The sequence below is a fragment of the Leopardus geoffroyi genome, chromosome C1, assembly GCF_018350155.1.
Source record: "Leopardus geoffroyi isolate Oge1 chromosome C1, O.geoffroyi_Oge1_pat1.0, whole genome shotgun sequence".
NCBI classification, from domain to species: Eukaryota; Metazoa; Chordata; class Mammalia; order Carnivora; family Felidae; genus Leopardus; species Leopardus geoffroyi.
In genome coordinates, this window is record NC_059328.1 from 103,644,657 (window position 1) to 103,662,768 (window position 18,112).

Sequence of the window (18,112 nt, forward strand, 5' to 3'; positions counted from 1 at the left end):
ATTCAAGTTCAGGTGCGTCCATCTACAAAATTGATTCTCAACCACCTTCTTGGTCCTCTCTTAGGGTTAGGGGCACTTAAAGAGTTAGCCTTATCTGTTCACTCTGGGACCACCTTCTCCCTGGTATAGTACTGGAGACTTCTTTTTTTTATAATTTTTTAATTAAGTTTATTTATTTATTTTGAGAGACAGAGAGCAAGTGGGGTAGGGGCAGAGAAAGGGGGTAGAGAGAGAAAATCCCAAGCAGGCTCCAACACTGTCAGTGCAGAGCCAGATGCGGGGCTCGAGCTCATGAACTGTGAGACCATGACCTGAGCTGAAATCAAGGATCAGATGCTTAACTGACTGAGCCACCCAGGAGCTCCAGTACTGGAGACTTCTGATTGATTTTTGTTTACATGTTCCTTTTTATGGTGTCTATGTAAGCCAGCTGTCTGGCTACATTTGACAGTTTGTATTTTTGTTTTGAGCTCAATGGTAGATTCGAAAATGAATTAAAAGTCAGGCCAGAAAAAAATATGTAATATATATACATAGTAGAAAGAAGTTGAAGGTGATGCTAGAAGGGGGTGGGTGGGAGAAGATGACATAAATATGCAGTTGTTGCATTGATTCATTTATTCAACAATAAATCTGTGCTGAATACCTACTGTGTGCCAGCTACTGAGTGCTTAGAGCTGACAATAAAAAGAACAGGTCTAGGCTATACCCTCAAGCTTCCCAGAGTGTAGTAGGGGCAGGAATGGGAAACACTAATGATCCAATGTTCAGGGTATTTGGAAGCAAAGGAAAGTGCATGGCCTGACCTTGCCAACGTCTCTGGGTGGGGAAGGGGGCTGGGAAGACTTCACAGTGCTTCTTAAATTATACCCAATATCTTCTATTAACACATCAATAGCAGCATAAGATCAGTTGAAGAAGTTCTTGTTTTAAGTCCATGTGTAGGGCAAAAACATCTTAATATGGTAAGTACAGCTGATCCTTGAACAACCCAGGGATTAGGGGCACCAGCCTACTGCCCAGTCAAAAATCCATATATAACTTTTGACTCCCCCAAAACGTTACTACTAATAGACTACTGTTGGCCAGCAGTCTCATTGATAAGTCAATTGACACATAGTTTGTATGTTATGTGTATTATATGCTCTATTCTTACAATCAAGTAAGCTAGAAAAAAGAAAATGTTATTAAGAAATTAAGGAAGAGATGGGGCGCCTGGGTGGCGCAGTCGGTTAAGCGTCCGACTTCAGCCAGGTCACGATCTCGCGGTCCGTGAGTTCGAGCCCCGCATCGGGCTCTGGGCTGATGGCTCAGAGCCTGGAACCTGTTTCCGATTCTGTGTCTCCCTCTCTCTCTGCCCCTCCCCCGTTCATGCTCTGTCTCTCTCTGTCCCAAAAATAAAAAAATAAAAACGTTGAAAAAAAAAAAAAGAGAGAGAAAAAAAAAAGAAATTAAGGAAGAGAGGCACTGGGTGGCTCAGTCAGTTGAGTGTTTGACTCTTGATTTCGGCTCAGGTCAGGATCCCAGGGTTGTGGAATTGAGCCCTAAATTGGGCTCTGCACTGGGCATGGAGCCTGCCTGAGATTCTCTCTCTCTCTCTCTCTCTCTCTCTCTCTCTCTCTCTCTCTCTCTCTCCTTCTGTCTCTTTTCCCTGCTCTCTCTCTCTCTCTCAAATAATATATATATATATATAGTATGTATACAATATATGTATACACACACACATATATATACACATATATAAATTAAGGCACAGAGAATACATTTACAAAGCTGTACTGCAAAGAGCCCCCCTATTATGTGTGGACCTCCACAGTTCAAACCCATGCTGTTCAAGGATCAACTGTATTTAAAAAAAAATTGACTGTATTTAGAAATATTAGCTTCAAATTGAATAATAAGATATGTGAAGTGGAATTAAAATAATAATAAACTAATGTGTATGAATTCAGGCAGTAACCTAAGCCATTGACATGATTAACTCAGTTGTCACTAGAACCCTAAGAGGTAAATATGAATAGTATTCCCGTTTTATAGACTAAAGAACTGAGTCCCAGATTGATATGAAAGGCCAAGTAGTACCCCTCATCTATGATGTGCCTAGTACTAAGGTTAAAGCAAGGGGTCAAGAGGAGACATCAAGTTTGAATTAGGACAAGACTCTTACACATGTGAGGTCTGTAGACTTGGGTCTTCATGGGTAAAATGAATGGGTCGGTAGATAAATGCTGAGATGCTTTCAATGTCAAACCATGAAAGTAATTCTTAAATTTATTTCCAATGGAATAAAATAAGGAAGGGCAAGAGATGAGAAACAGGAAAGCTGGGCTTTGGAAGATGCCTTTGGAACTTCATGGAACCTGTACCCACGAGGTAATCTAGAACAGAATGGACGTATGAAGGAAAGGACGTGTGGAGGAAAAACAAAAGGCTCCCTCGGAGATGGAAAAAGATTGATGCGGTATAGTACAGCAGAAAACAAAGTAAAAGCATCGTTCATGATGGATCGCCAGTGGGAGGGCTGAGGAGGAGCATGACCCCGACAACACTTCACGGGTAAGGTGGCAGGAGCGCCAGTTCTGGCATCAGACTACCTCAAGTTCAAATCCAGGTGCTCTGCTACTCTGTCGTGTGACCTCAGGCCAGTCCCCCAACCTCCTCCGTGCCTTGGTTTTCCTCGTCTATAATCTGGGGATAATACTAGTACCTTCCGCCTGGAGTTGCTGACTGATAGGCTGAGATAACACACGTGTGGCAAAGTGCTCCGTGAATTTAGCCGTTGTTGCTAATCCTAAAACAGTGGGAGACAGACAAGTCGCATTCCAGTCTTTGCATCACATCCAGCCTGGTTAGGCCCTGACAGAAGTCATGGCAGTGGCAAGAGTCAGTTGGGAAGGTCCCAGACAAACACTGAAGAAATGAGACCAGCCTTATTGAGAAGGGAAGGTCAAGGCAGCAGTCATTACCTGTGTCCACATGTGCATAAAGGAGTCATTTCGTGTGTCCACACACTACATGTGTCCACACGTGCGTAAAGGGGCTCCCTCAAAAATGCCAAAGAATTGTACCTCTTGATCTCATTTTGGGGCAGATCCAGAGAAAATGAGTTTCACACAGGAGGGAAGGACTTCCTGATGAGGGATTAGGTACAGAGTTCTAAGCAAGGAGGGGTGTCTGCTTGCTACCCTTTGGAGCATTAACATATAAATACATAAAGTCTTATTTTGCTGAAGTGGGGGCTTAGCCAAGGCCCGGGGAGTGATTAGAAGATGATTCCTTCCAAGTCTCGGGCCCAAGAACCTAGCACTGAACCCACTCGTGCGGTTGCTTTGGTTCTGTTTTCCCCACACTCAGTCACCCCTTGAGCTGCGCACCTACTGTGCGCCAAGCACCCTTCAAGGCCCCACATTCCATTCCTATTCCAGGCCTCCTTTCCTTGCCGGGCCTTTCTGAAGCACCACAATCGCGCACATGTGCGTTCCATTCCCATCCAATTTCAATTCTTGTCCATCCTCCAGGAGCTAATTTCCGACACACGTACACATACTCAAGTCAACCTTAACAATGGGTGCTTCCCTGGTGCCTGTGCCCGAGGATGGGCTGGTGGAGGCGGTGTGACGCTGGTTCAGACACTGAGCCTCCGCAGGGTCTGGGTCCTCACACTCACTCCTAGTAACATGGGCCCCAGAAACCGTTAGTGCAATGCACTGACTTCTCTCGGTTTCTTGGGTGCTGAGTAATGGGGGTAAACTAAAGAGAAGAATCGTATAAATAGACTACTTTAACAAATGATCATATTCACACATAGGAAACACAACAGCAAATCAGAACAACAGGGAAACGCAGCGCGCTAATGAGACCGGAAGGCTGTTTCGGTTTCTGAGCTCTGCTTGCTGGTGTTTTGAAAGGGCGAAGCAACTCCGTGGCAGGAATGTCCTGGGGGAGAAAATTCCACCAGGACCGGCTATTATCAGGCTGTCGTGGAGGAGGTGGGAAAAGGCTGCCCAAGAGAGTCTGATTCGTAGACTGCTCTCGGAAGGAGCCAATGCTGGGTCTGATCAGAGATCATCGTCTTAGTGCTGCCCGGTTTTTTGAGAAATAAACGCCCAGGATCACATCGCATCTTCGCAGGCTCCCCAGCCAGCCGGCCTGGGTCTGGGCTCGAGGGGGGGGGCGGGCAGGGGAGAGATGAGAAACGTGTAATCTGACGCCAGCACCTGCTGGCTGGCTGGAGGGCTGGCTGGAGGGCAGGAGGGAAGGAAGGCGGGTGTTCAAGAATCTTTGTGGAGGTTTTGCTTCCTCCCCCTCCCTTCCCTATCCTCCCACAGAATTGCTTATTCCTCTGGCAAAACCCTGATTCTCTGCGCCAAAGTTCTCCACGCACGAAAGGGGGGTGGGTGATAACATCTGGTACCCGCTTTTCCAGTGTCTTGCAAGGCTTCATATTCTAATATTTCTAAAGCATCTGGAAGCTCAGCAAAAGGTGACCATTTGTAAGCACCTTGAACTGTCATTGACAACTGATACTTAGTGAGCATAGACTCTGGACCAGAATATGTACTGGCTATGATAGATCATCCCATGCAAGGCTTCACAACAGCATGGTGAAGAAGGTATTGCTATCCCTGCCTTTCCGGCAAAGAAAAAAAAAAAAGAAAGCCCAGAAAAATTAAGTAACTTGTCTACATTTACACAGGTAAAAAGAGTCAGGATGGAGTCTGACCCAATATGTGGTTCTGCCTTTCCTGTGTACTTTGAATTGTGTCTCCTGGGACGTTCTGTTCATTTATCCTGTGAATACTCTGGGTATCCTTTATTTTATGTTTTTCTCCCTTCTGTATCTCTGTGTCTGTTTTTCTGTGTCTTCCTCTGTCTCTTGGTCTCACTCAGACACACACACGCGCACACACACACGCTCACACGCCCTGAGTGCCCAGTTAGGGGGCGGCCAGTAGTTCTGGGCCCTGCCCCATAGAGACGGTTTCCCTGTTCTCCCTCCTCCGATCCCACACCCCGTTTTCATCACACATTTCCCAGAGACCTCAGTGCCTGTCCCCTGCTAACGGGGCCAGTTCAGCTACATGAAGCCGGCAGTTTGAAATTCTTCCTCCCTAGGGTGAACCTTCCTTGGCAAGGTCTGAAGAAGTTTGTCCGTTCATCGTATGCTACAGTTCACTTGCCGATAAATCCTATATTGCTTTGTATTTGTGACAGCCCTCCTCTTGTTGCCTTTAACAATTGTTTGGCCCTTGAATCTTCCACATGTTTTCTGTCTTGTTCCTAGAAGCAGGAATCATGTCTTGTGTCTGTTTCATCAACACCCCCACGTGCTTGACACACGACAGGCATTCAAGAAATATTTGTTCGTTTTGTGTCCAGTTTCCTCCCCTTCCTGGGAATGGGTCTGCCAAGTCACCTCTGCGCCCACCCTCTGTCCTTTGCTGGATATTCCCCCATCCCCATCCTGCCCAGGTTTTTCATGCCTTCCTCTCCTCAGTTAACTTGGCATGGAGTCCTGTTTGCTTGCTAAATCGCCTTCTTTGTGTCCTATAGGCGGAAAGCAAACCAAATGCGGAGTGTTGCTAAGCTTTAGTTTCTTGTTGGACAACAGAGTTTGCTGGCCACATGACCAGAAGGACGACAGAGTTTGCTGGCTGCACGACCAGACTCTTCTGATCCTCTGTGTCTCTCACAGCTATCGTCTCCGGGCCTTTCCCTCGCTTGGAACATGCCATGACACATCCCTTGCAAGAGTTGTCAATGTTCTACCAACAGCTAAATCCAACGTACCTTTTTTGGCCTTTTATCTTGACCTCTCAGCCCATTTGTCCTTACTGACGGGTTTTTCGCAAACACTTCCCTCAGCTTTCGTGACATCACCCTCGTCTGATACCCTCTGGCTTCTCTGGCCGCTGCTTCCTCTGGTTATCATCGGTCCTACACTTATTAAACATAATTAACGTAATAGCTGGCATTAATGGATGCTTACTGTGTGCCAGGATCTTGGTAAACTTCATAGATATGGTTCTATAAGGTACGTACTGTCATTGACCCATTAGAGAAGAAGAGGCCAAGGCTCACGGGGTGACACAACTTCCCCAGAGACGTATGGCCAGAGGCGCCTGATCCGATTCCAAAGCTTATTCCAACAGCAACAAGATGCTTCATGTCATTGGTAGGTTTTCTTCTCTTCACTTTTAGAGCTCCTTGCAGCTCTGGCATGGCCCTGTTTCTCCTCTTGCTGTCTACTCTCCCTGGACAGTCTCACCCACTTGTCTTTAGCAAGGAAATAGTGCCACACGGCTACCTTCAGCCCACGCTCCTCTCCTGAGCTCCAGATCGTCTTCTCCAACTGCCCATGGGCCAGTGACACGTGAGGTCTCAAACATGACATGACATCTGTCCCTCAAGACCTGCTCTTGCTCCCAGACTCCCTCTCTCAGTAGAATCACACGATTATCCACCGATTGCCCGAGTGAGGAAACTTAGTGTCCTCTGTGTTACATCTTATTCATCCTCCTTAACGGGGTTTCCAAGGCCTTTTAAGACTGCATTCCTGCGTCTCTTTCCGGGATTTCTTCCCGTAGTCTTCACCTCGTTGCGATCACCCCATTGCAGTCCCGAGAATGAGCCAATCACTTCACTGCAATTACTTTCCCACCGTTGATGTAGTCTCGTCTGTTGCAGTATCTTGAGGATCCGGCAGAGCGCCGTGTACATCAGAGGCTCTCAAAATAATACTGAATGAATGAATGAACTGCAAAACAGCGTTAATTATAACTACTTCTCTGTTATATTGGGTAATTGTGAAAATTACATGCAATAGTATTTGTGATTGTGCTTTGTAAGCTGTAAAATTATAGAACAATAAAAAACTATGCATGGTTGATCTCTGCTTTTCCAGATTCCCCGTCCTCTTTCTGGACCCACTATCTCTTCAATAGTCAAGAGACCATGAGCTAGCTATCCAAGTCCTGCTGGGGACTCCAGCTGACATTTGCCCCGGGCTGTCTTGCTTGGAGGCTCCCTTCTGATCCAGGAGCTGCTAAGGTTGCATTCCGCATCATCCCTAACTTGGCGCAATCTGCAGCTGCTGCCAAAGCCTTATACTCACCCCACCACACCCACAACTTGACTCTCACCCAATCCAATTTGGTTCTTTAGGCCGGCTCTCCCCACCCTAAAGAGTATTAGTGGCCGCCTTGGCACTAAAGGCTAACACCTCTCTCCCCACACACCCTGATGGGACTTCTTGCTTTCCCTCTTTCCAGAAACTTTGCTAGAGGGGATATCCTGACCAAAGGTTCTCCTGGCATGGAGAAGATGATTTGGAGAGGAATAAAATGCTAAGAGAGTTTTAAAGCACACTCTCAATCATTGCTGGATTCAGAGGAGAGAGGTTGGAAAGAATGTGAGAAAGGGGAGAAATGAGGAGTAGATGAGAGGGTGAGGAGTTGCTGGGTGGGCGGGAGAACTCAGTCCTCCCTGATCATGCTCTGTTCCCTGACAACCACCCACTTTGGCAAAGCAGACGTCCTCTCTGGCCAGCTGCAAAGGTGTTCCATTCTCATCTAGTGTCACCCTCCACAAGACATGCCTTTGACCTCTTATGATTTAACTTAGAAATAGACTCATTCAGAATCATTGCTGACCTTAGAGGCCAAAATCAGAGGTCGTCACCGGTCGTCATTTTAATCAGTACATTTGGGGGAGGTCAATCACTGTATCCTCTGGTGGTTTCAAATTATAAAAACAACCAGAATCACAACAGCAATAGCCCCATTGGCTCATTCACACAAGGTGGGGGCATAGACATGCCCTCTTCTCTGTCTCAGCACCTGCTTCTTAGACTAACACCCCTTGTGACTTCTTGAAAACTGCCCTGGATATTCAGTAACCTCAAGTTATCTGGAAGGGAAAGCAGTGATCTGGCCCAGACCACCCATACCAGGAATGGACGAGCTTTTAATTCCATAGAAGCCTGTTTATCTGCAAATAGAACCACTGTGCATATGTTAAATTTCTTTCTTTTTATAAAAAAAATTTTCTTTTAATGTTTGTTTATTTTTGAGAGACAGAGAGACAGAGCGTGAGTGGGGGAGGGGCAGAGACAGAGAGAGACACAGAATCCAAAGCAGGCTCCAAGCTGTGAGCCGTCAGCACAGAGCCTGATGCGGGGCTTGAACTCCCGAACCGTGAGATCATGACCTAAGCTGAAGTCAGATGCTTCACCGACTGAGCCACCCACGCACCCCAATTTCTCTTTCTTTTTGAAATGTTGGGTTCTTTTGGAATGAACCTCTCTAAACGCCATACAAAACGCTGATTGGATGCTCCAGGTGAACATTGCCCCCACCCCTTGTATTCACCTGCACGCAGGCCCCTTCCCTCAGCCCCTTTATGTCTCTCATCTGACATCGCTGTGCAGGACCTCTTTCCACCACGCAGCCCCGTCCTGGGCCCAGAAGCACATTGCTTGTATGACACTCAGGGTGCTAAGCTCACCTGCACCTTTTCCTGTTTTTCCTGTGCAATTTGGGGAAGTGACAGAACTGTCATAATGTGTACGTTTAAGTCTCTGAGTTTTCAACAGAGAAGAGAAGGAGGGGGATCAGGAAGATGAGTAGGGGGGCAGACGCATTTTATTACTTTTCGAGATACTAGTTCTGGAGCCTCATTTTTTTTCACGCTCCAAAAAAAATCCCTGCATAACAACTAGATAGAATGATGAGCAGTGACACCTTGGAAGGCAGCCAGTCTAACACTAACCGTATTAGAGAGATAATATAATTTTAGACCTGGAGGGGCCTCAGACCTGATTTAGTCCAGCACTCTCATGTGGAGATAAGGACAGGGAGGCCCAGGGAGGTGTTGTGACTTGCTCAAGGTCACGTAGGGAGCGTGGTCTAGAAACAGCTCTCTGGGCAGGCAAGGCCACTCTATCCAGACTCTGGCAGGGTGAGTAGTGCAGCAGGGTCTGTGCAAAGGGCTGGGGGTAGGGCGGGGGTAGAGGCAGTGGGAAAGAAAGTGAGGGAACAGGGTGTTGGAAGAAAAGAAGCCAGGAAGGGTCCCAGAGGAAGATGTTCCAGAAGCACCATTTCAAATGGAACAGTCAAGCCTGAGACATCTGGGCATGAGAGGTGCCAGGTGGGCCTGGACTGGGCAGCAGTCGGGCACCAGGAAATTCCCTGGGAGTCAAAGCAGTCGGGAGAGGCAGAGTCAAAAGAGGCTGATTTGCAAACAGCACAGGGCTCTGCAAACAGAAACTGCAGCTGCAGGACCCAAGGACAGAATTTAGATTTATGGAGTGTGGATAGGACTTTTGGTCAGCATCAGTCACCTCCACCCTGTGAATCACAGCCAAATCTGGATGAGTTGTATTATTGACCATGATAATAGGAGGATGAATGGTGGCTGTGATCGCCTGTACTGCCATCAACCTATAAGATGGCTAGAAATTTTGATCTGGCCAGCCCTTGGCCCAGATAACGATGTGCCAGAGACACCGTGACCGCCGTGAGCAAGACAAAGGCCACTATGCACAATCCTGCGATGGAGGGGCCCGCTCTGTCATGGGTCAGAGCCCAGGTGAACACAGACCTTGGTTGGGGAGGTTGGGGGCGGGAGAGGTGGGTGGGTGGGAGCAAGGACAGCAAAACCTGGAGAATGGAGAGGACCAAATCGCCTATCTTCCTCTCACGGGTTCAGAAGCCGTCAGTGAGGCAGTGCCCAAACGTTGGTGCTCCTAATGCTCAAAGGGCACACCTCTGAACAATTTCATTGCCAGCATATCCAGATTTTGTCACAAGCCTTGAGTAAGTCACTTAACTTTGCTATGTGTCAGGCTAAATCAACACAATGCAAAAAAACCACATCTGGATGAAAATGAAACGCCTCTGTCAGTTGTCTGGGTGTTTTGTCTACCTGACATCAAACAGCTGGATTCTTGTAAACATTTGGATGACGCACTGAATTCTTCATTTTTCATTCAGATCACAAAATCATAAACTCTCCAGCTTGGCAGGAACTTAAAGGTCATCTAATCCCTGATATTTGGCATAGCCTCAAATGACCTGTTTGGTATTATTGTGCAAATCAAACACTAAGATAGGGTATGTGTTGTGTCTAATTATACATATTGTATCTTATTTAAACACATGTTTATTTTAACATTTTGTTCTCCTTGGCTGTTTAATTGAATTGTAAATGAATCATTTACAGAGTAAACTAGATTATTATATGTATGAAAATACAATGAAATCCTGTAATTAGCCCAGCCTTGATTTAAAAAAAATAAAAAGCTGCAGGTGCATAAATGTGCATGAACCTTGATGCCACACTCAGCACGGAGCCAAGAGGCTGCGTGAGTTACCTTCCCTCCTGAAGTTACCCGCTTAGCTTGACAGAGAGTGGTTTGCAAAGAAGTTTGCTTCATCTCTTGTTCACTCCCTCACTTAAGGCTGCCATTTATTTTTTTTATTTTTTTAATTTTTTTTTTCAACGTTTATTTATTTTTGGGACAGAGAGAAACAGAGCATGAACGGGGGAGGGGCAGAGAGAGAGGGAGACACAGAATCGGAAACAAGCTCCAGGCTCTGAGCCATCAGCCCAGAGCCTGACGCGGGGCTCGAACTCACGGACCGCGAGATCGTGACCTGGCTGAAGTCGGACGCTTAACCGACTGCGCTACCCAGGCGCCCCTTAAGGCTGCCATTTAAAGAGCTCGAACCCGGTGTCCGTTCCTGGACGGAGGCTGAAGTGGAGTTGACGACCAGTTCGTGAGCTTGAGTCTGCACCGGGCTCTGCACCCAGAGCGTGGAGCCTGCTTGGGATTCTCCGTCTCCCTCTCTCTCTGCCCCTCCCCCACTCCCTCTGTCTCTCAAAATAAATAAATAAATAAACATTAAAAAAAAATAAAAAACACAGGGGCACCTGGGTGGCTTTGTCGGTTAAGCGTCTGACTTCGGCTCAGGTCTTGAAACCGTGGTTTGTGGGTTCGGGCCCCGCGTCGGGGTCTGTGCTGACAGCTCAGAGCCTGGAGTCTGCTTCGGATTCTGTGTCTTCCCGTCTCTCAGCCTTTCCCCTGCTCATGCTCTGTCTCTCTCTGTCTCTCAGTAATAAATAAATGTTTAAAAAAATTATTTAAAAATAAATACATTAATTAAAACGTTCATCCAAATGCAGCTTCACAGAGAAGATGTGCTAAGGAAGCTTTCTCCCCCACAGATCCGGCTCCTGGCCTCAAGTATGTATTTCATTTCCCTGACAATTTGCGTGGAGCTTTTCATTTTTCACAAGTGGTTCTTTGAGCCATTGACTCATTTATCCTGGTAGGCTCTGTAGAAATGGGTACAACCAAATTAAGATATAGGAGCACAGGGTAAATATATTCCAAAACCAAATAATGTGTGCACTGAGTTAAAATGAGGGTCTGGGGGAAAAACCAAGTCGTGAAGGTCCGGGAAAAGGAAGAAAGGGTGAAATGAGATGGTGAGTCAATGAGGCAGGGAGATGGGGGAAGACTGTTCTGGATGGCAGGAGACGTAGATAAGGAGGTTCTTATATTTGCAGTGATGAAAGCTTATAACGGGATGGAGGGAAGGTGGGAGTAAATCAATCAGCCGGCCAGCCAGCAGCGTTTGCGGGTACCCACTGTGCACAGAGCGTTCTTGGTACAAATAACGGTGGGGAGTTAGCCAGGCTGAAAAGACCTTCCCGGATGAGCTTAAAAACTAGTGGAGGAAACCACCACAGCAAACAACACTTCTGTGAACTTCAGAGGAAGCAGGGCCATATCGAATAATGAAGATAGCTGTAATCTAAGCAGGTAGCAATACAACCACATGCACAAAAGACAACTCAAGCAATCTAGATAGTATAGATTTAATACATATGTATGTCAGGGCTAACATTTATCGAGTACTTACTATGCAGCAGATATTGTATTAAGCACTTTATGCACATCTTATATATGGGAAGTGTGGACTAGCCTGGGAAATCGAAACATCAAGTAATACGCCTGTTCATTTTGGTATGAAAGGAAATAAATGAAAGGGTATAGGGAAGAGGTGTGGGAACAGACTTTGGCATTCCAGGATTTGACATAACGAGCAGTGACTATCGAGGAGCAGTCCTTAAAGTGCAGGTCGTGGATTAATGTGCAACGTGCTCAGATAAGAGTGACTTATGTTGGGCGACGATTCTCTCTTAGCTTTGGGGGAGAAAGTTTCACTGCCCACTGGTTGCATCTCAGTACAACCTCCTTGTTCTATGTATTTCATTGAGTTTGTAGTCATTCTTCTGAAAGGATGCTTTACTGCACTTCATGGGGGGAGACTAGAAACCACTGTTTTAAATGCGAGTTTGAAGACTTGCAAAGATGTTATGACGTGCACTTCATAAAGGCAAGGGGTCTCCTGATTTCAGAGTGGCGTTCAAGTCCCCTGTTGGGCAGGGGTAAGTTCTCTGATGCCTCCCTGTGGTCTAATTCCAGTGGAATCACCGGGGTCTGTACCAGTGGTTCTGTCAGAGCCACTGCTGTGACAGCTTTGCCATTCTTGTCTCCTGGGAGTAACACCTCTGTTTTGCTCAGGGTTTGGGGGATGGAGAACTGTAAAATGTATTTCGGATTGGCCAACCTTCTCTTCAAAGGGTGCCTGGCCTCGACCCTCCATTCCCTGCTGTGCTGCGGGACAAGGCCCTGGGCTGCTCTTGCAACCAGGGTGGCTATGTTCTCTGCGAGAGCCTGCGCTCTGCCCTGTGATCGAATGCATAGTTGGATCTCGATAGAAAGGCAGCCAGGGCGCCTGGGTGGCTCAGTCGGTTGAGCAACCAACTCTTGATTTGGGCTCAGGTCATGATCCCAGGGCCATGGGATTGAACCCACGTTGGGCTCCACACTGAGGAGACTTCTTAGGATTCTCTCTCTCTCCCTGTGCCCCTCTCCCCTACTCACATACTCTCTTTCTCTCTTTCTAAAAAAATGGGGCACTTGGGTGGCTCAGTCGGTTGAGCGGCCGACTTCAGCTCAGGTCATGATCTCACAGTCTGTGGGTTTGAGCCCCGCGTTGGGATCTGGGCTGACAGCTCAGAGCCTGGAGCCTGCTTCGGATTCTGTGTCTCCCTCTTTCTCTCTGCCCCTCCCCCACTCATGCTCTGTCTCTTTCTCTCTCGAAAAAAAAAATGAATAAACATTTAAAAATTTTTTTAATTAAAAAAAGAAAAGAAAGACAGTCAGTCTGAACTGTGTGTCAAGTGGGCTCCACAGAAGTGATGACATAGGGCAATAAGGTTCTCTAGAAATTTGAACCGGTAAATTCCAAAAAGGAATCGGTAGCACAAAAAGCGTCAAGAAGGTCAACAGGGAAGGGCAACTGGGGAGAATAGCAGGTCACGCTTGTGGCGAACAGTACAACGCTGAAGGGCCGCCTCCTGGGGCAGATCCTCCCTGCGCCCATCAGACACTTCCCTCGTTGAGAGGCTACTGTTGCCAGATGGTTCTGGGATGTGTCCCTCTTCTATTGCCATAGGTATGCCTCAGTAAGCCCCCACCGACTGAGGTAGAGTGAGGTGGTGTCTGTTCCTGGGAAAGAAGATATCCCAGGACTGTCAGCCAGTTAGGGATCGTTTCATCAGTGCTACCTGAAGTACGGCCCAAGGACCAGTGCACTCCACCGCCGGGCCGGTGCATGCGAACCAAGAACAGAAAGTGAGAGTAAGCATTTGATACTTGAACGGGAATTTGACTGTGCTGCAACATCCAGTTTTATGGCTGTTGAATCTACCGATAAAAAAAATTTGAGCCTGCGTTTAGTAAGTCTGGGGGTTTATTTTTACTTCATTTTTCTAGTAATTTATTTTTATTGTGTTTTACAAAATTATCAGTAACCGAAGGGCCGTAAATGGTAAACAACAACAACAACAACTTAAAAACAAGTCCTCTGGAACAGATAGCCCTGATCGATCCTTGATCCATGAGTGGATATCAGCAATAACAAATAATAGAGTAGAAAATATTACAGCACATTGCATATAGCAAGGCTGAGTATGCATTTGTTTGTTTTTAACTCGGCAAGTATGGTTTTGTGAAACTTTTCTTTAAGTATAAGTAAATACACACACACGTATTTTTGTATACGTATACTGCAGGGCAACGAACCTGGGATCATCATGTTTGTTTGTAAAATGGGCCTCTGCTTTTTTCATAGGTATAGGGAAAAATATGTACATCACTGGAAAATTATGTAGTATCTATAGGATACTCTTTTGCATTATCTGATTTTCACTCTATGGGATCTATTTGACAACTGTATAAATTGCAGATCACTGGGGCGCCTGGGTGGTTCAGTCAGGTAAGCATCCGATTCTTAACTGTGGCTCAGGTCATGATCTCACAGTTCATGAGACTGAGCCCCACATCGGGCTCTGTGCTGATAGTGCAGAGCCTGCTTGAGATTCTCTCTCTCCCTCTCTCTCTCTGCCCCCTCTCTCACTCATGCTCTCTCTCAAAATAAATCAGTAAACATTTAAAAAAAATGATAGATAACTGATAGCATTGCAAAATAATTCCTGTCTATAGACATGCAAATTCTATCACTTTAGGGAGTGGTTCGGATGACTCCCACCCCCCCATGGAAGAAACCAGTTTTGCCTCTTTTTGTACATTCTTTTCAGTATTCCTGATGTAGAAACATCCCTGTTCTCTGGATTCTCTTTGATCCAGTTGTAACATCCATCTAGTTCCCTCACTGGTTGAATTAAATAAAGTCTCTAAGGGGGCGCCCGGCTGGTTCAGTCGGTACAGCACGTGACTCTTGATCTCAGGGTTGTGATCTCGAGTCCCACGTTGGGGGTAGAGATCACTTTAAAAAAGAAAAAAGGCAGTAAAAAAAAATCTGCAAGGCATGAACATTCTAACTCTGTATGAGCGTCGAGTCTACCTTTTCTTAAGGATGATCTTTCAACAGAGGTCATGGTAATGCTTTCATGCCAACATCAGGTTGTGGTGTTCGTTGAGACTGAAGTCCATTCTGATGAAATGGGACCCCTTGACAGGAAGCAAAGCCTGGGACCCCAGCAAGGCTGAGGGGCTTCCTTCTGTGCTCACGTTCTGCAGCTGCCATTACAGGAATTGAAAGGGACTTCGATTGTGAAAGACCTTTGCGAAAGACCAGGTGCTGTCAATGACTTTGATTGCTGCTCCATAATATCCCTCCCAGACCTTATTCCTGTGATATTTTAAAATACACATCCCTCTTATTATAGTTCAGAAAAATGTCAAGATGCAATTGAACGTAGACTAGGTAAATTTGAAGTATAAGGCCTCAAAGATAGCAAGAATGAACAACAGCCTGAGAATCAAATATCTAGATGCTAGCCCAGGGGCGCCTGGGTGGCTCAGTCAGTTGAGTGTCCAATTCTTGATTTCGGCTCAGGTCATGATCCCCTGGTCAGGGGATCGAGCCCCGTGTCGGGCTCTGTGCTGAGCATGGAGCCTGCTTGGGATTCTCTCTCTCCCTTGCTCTCTGCCCCTCCCTAACTCAAGCATGCTCGAGCTCTCTCTCTCTCTCTCTCAAAATAAATAAATAAACATAAAAAAATAGATGCTGGCCCAGCTTGATCTCTAATTAGCTGTATGATCTTAAGAAAGTTACTTAACCTCTGTGGGCCTCAGATTCCTTATCTGTACTTTGACCTAAATTAATAGCTTTGATTTGGGGGTGGGGCGGAACGTGGGGGTAACAACAGTTTTTTCAAAAGAAAGCTTGCACACAGTCCCAATTTGCAAAACAATGACAGACACTCTCTCCAGTTGGGTGTCTGCTTGGTTTCAGCTCCCCACACTGTGGCCGGCTCCACTTCCAGGGGCCCCTCAGAACCCTAAGGATTCCAGAATAGCACAGCCTCCGAGACGTGGAACTCAGTTGCATGAAAGCCCTTCCTAACGCTGTGATGTTACAGTCAATTATTTTGTCTCCGAGTGTCCCGACCTTTGGAGTGGTGTTTCTATCCCCAGTTCCCGTAACCCCTGGGATTCACCCCTCAGCTCTAGTTTAAAACATGTCTGTTGTATTCTATGGGGCACCTGGGTGGCTCAGTCAGTCAAGCATCCGACTTCGGCTCAGGTCATGATCTCATGGTCTGTGAGTTCGAGCCCTGTGTCAACCTCTGTGCTGATAGCTCAGAGCCTGGAGCCTGCTTCAGATTGTGTGTCTCCCTCTCTCGCTGCGCCTCCCCCGCTCATGCTCTGTCTCTCTCTGTCTCTCAAATATAAGAAAATGTTTAAAAAAAATAAAATAAAACATATCTATTGTATTCTAATAATCTGTTGAAATATCTGCTTCCCACACCAGCCTGTGAGTTCCCCGAGAGTACAAGCCACATCTTCATTCTGGGCCACCTCTCTGAGCTCTCTCCTCCACCCTCCCAGTGACCTCCTGCTCAGAGCTCGCTCCTGAGCCTCAGGCTCCCACGTGCAGCTGCGTGCCAGACAATTCCACCCTGGGGACCTCCCAGGCTCTTCAAAAGCAACACGTGTAGAACTGGCCAGAGCTTCGTTCAGAACCCTCACCCCATCCTGACGTCCCATCTCGATGAAGGATGCTGCCATCCACCCGCTGCCTCACTTCATTGCCACATCCAACCTGTGACGTGTCCCTTAATTCCACCTCCTCCTATTCTTGGTTCCACATGCTTCTCCTCCAGTGGGACACTGCTATTGCCCAAGCACCCATGGCCACAGGGATAACAGCAGATAATTTTGATGGAGCTTTCGGGGTGCCGAGTGTTGTGGTAGTATGTACGTATATAAATAAGTGAATTAAGTAAGTTGCTCTTCATATGCGAACTCCTTCAATGTCCGCGCCTACTTGGTAGCTTAGTGCTCATTACCAGTCTCTCATTTGATGGTTAAGGACATTGAAACTCGGAGAGAATAAATAACTTGCTGGAGCTGGAACGCGAGCCCCTCTTTCTCTAATGCTAATGCTCCAGCCCTTGACCGTTCCATGAAAACTGAAATGTGGGCTGGTGTTCTGTCCCTACCACCAGCCTTGCCCTTTTAAGTCCTTTCTCCCTTCTTATAGCCCGGGGCATTTTTAAAAATAGAAGTCTTATCATGTATCCTCCACTGACAACTCTTCATTGTTTTTCCTTTGCCCTGGATACGGTACAAACTTGTTTCGAGCTCACTGGGCCCTTCACAATCTGGACCACATTAACCTCTCCGACTCTCTTCTTGCCTCTGTCACCCTGGGCTCCAGTCACATTGAATCATTTGCAGTTTTGAGCACACACCTCACAGTGTCTCGCATCTGTCCATACCGCCTTTTGCTTGTGCCTGGCAAATTCTTTGCCCCACCTCTTTACCCAGCCGGCCCCTGGGCCCCAAGTCACACTCTAGGGCTCAGCTCAGAAACGTTCACTGCTAAGAAGCTCTCTGTGACCCACTCCGGTTGCCGGAGCCCCGTGTATTTCCTGACGGTATCGCCGTTACTCAACATGGGAAGTCCCTGTTTATTTGTCAGTGTCCCCCACCAAAACCAGCTCCCAGAGGGTAGAGACTGCTTCTCATTCATACATTGTCACCCTTTGCCCTAAGTTGGGTTCCTTTGAAACAGGTGAGGATTCTTGGCAGGTGATCGATTTATTGAGGGAGTATTTATCTCAAGCTGGTCCCAGAGGGAGCTCTGGGTCTTGATGACAACACAGATTGTCCCGTCTCCAGTGAGCAAGTGGGCTGAACTTCCATTCCCTCAGAGAGAGAGAGGGAGAGAAAGAGAGAAAGAGTGTGTCGGGGACATAACCCCCTGGCATCACTGGGGACAGTGCTTCCCACCCATAGGATTCCAGAAAAGGGCAGCTGTGAGTCCTTAGCAGCTAGCAGGTGGGTACGCCCTCTGGCTAAGAGGATTTGCTACTCACCCCAGCAACTGAATGCAGCCTGCCACATGACACTCAATAACTGTCAGAGGAATAAACGACATAACTTTTTTATTCATCTATTTCTCCTTTATTCCTGGCTTAATGGTTTTTCTCGTGAATTAAATCCCCTTAAAGCTCTCTAGCTTTTTTCCCCTTCCCTGAACTCTAACCACTTTACAGTGTTCCCAAA

The 18,112-nt window shown here is 46.8% G+C and overlaps 1 long non-coding RNA gene across 1 annotated transcript; it reads left to right on the top strand.

Moving 5' to 3' along the window:
- Nucleotides 1-8,964: 8,964 nt before the first annotated feature.
- On the top strand, nucleotides 8,965-17,245 carry LOC123596691. Its single transcript, XR_006711808.1, has 3 exons — nucleotides 8,965-9,588; nucleotides 11,185-11,245; nucleotides 16,353-17,245. It is a non-coding gene; the product is annotated as an uncharacterized LOC123596691 (long non-coding RNA).
- Nucleotides 17,246-18,112: the final 867 nt, after the last annotated feature.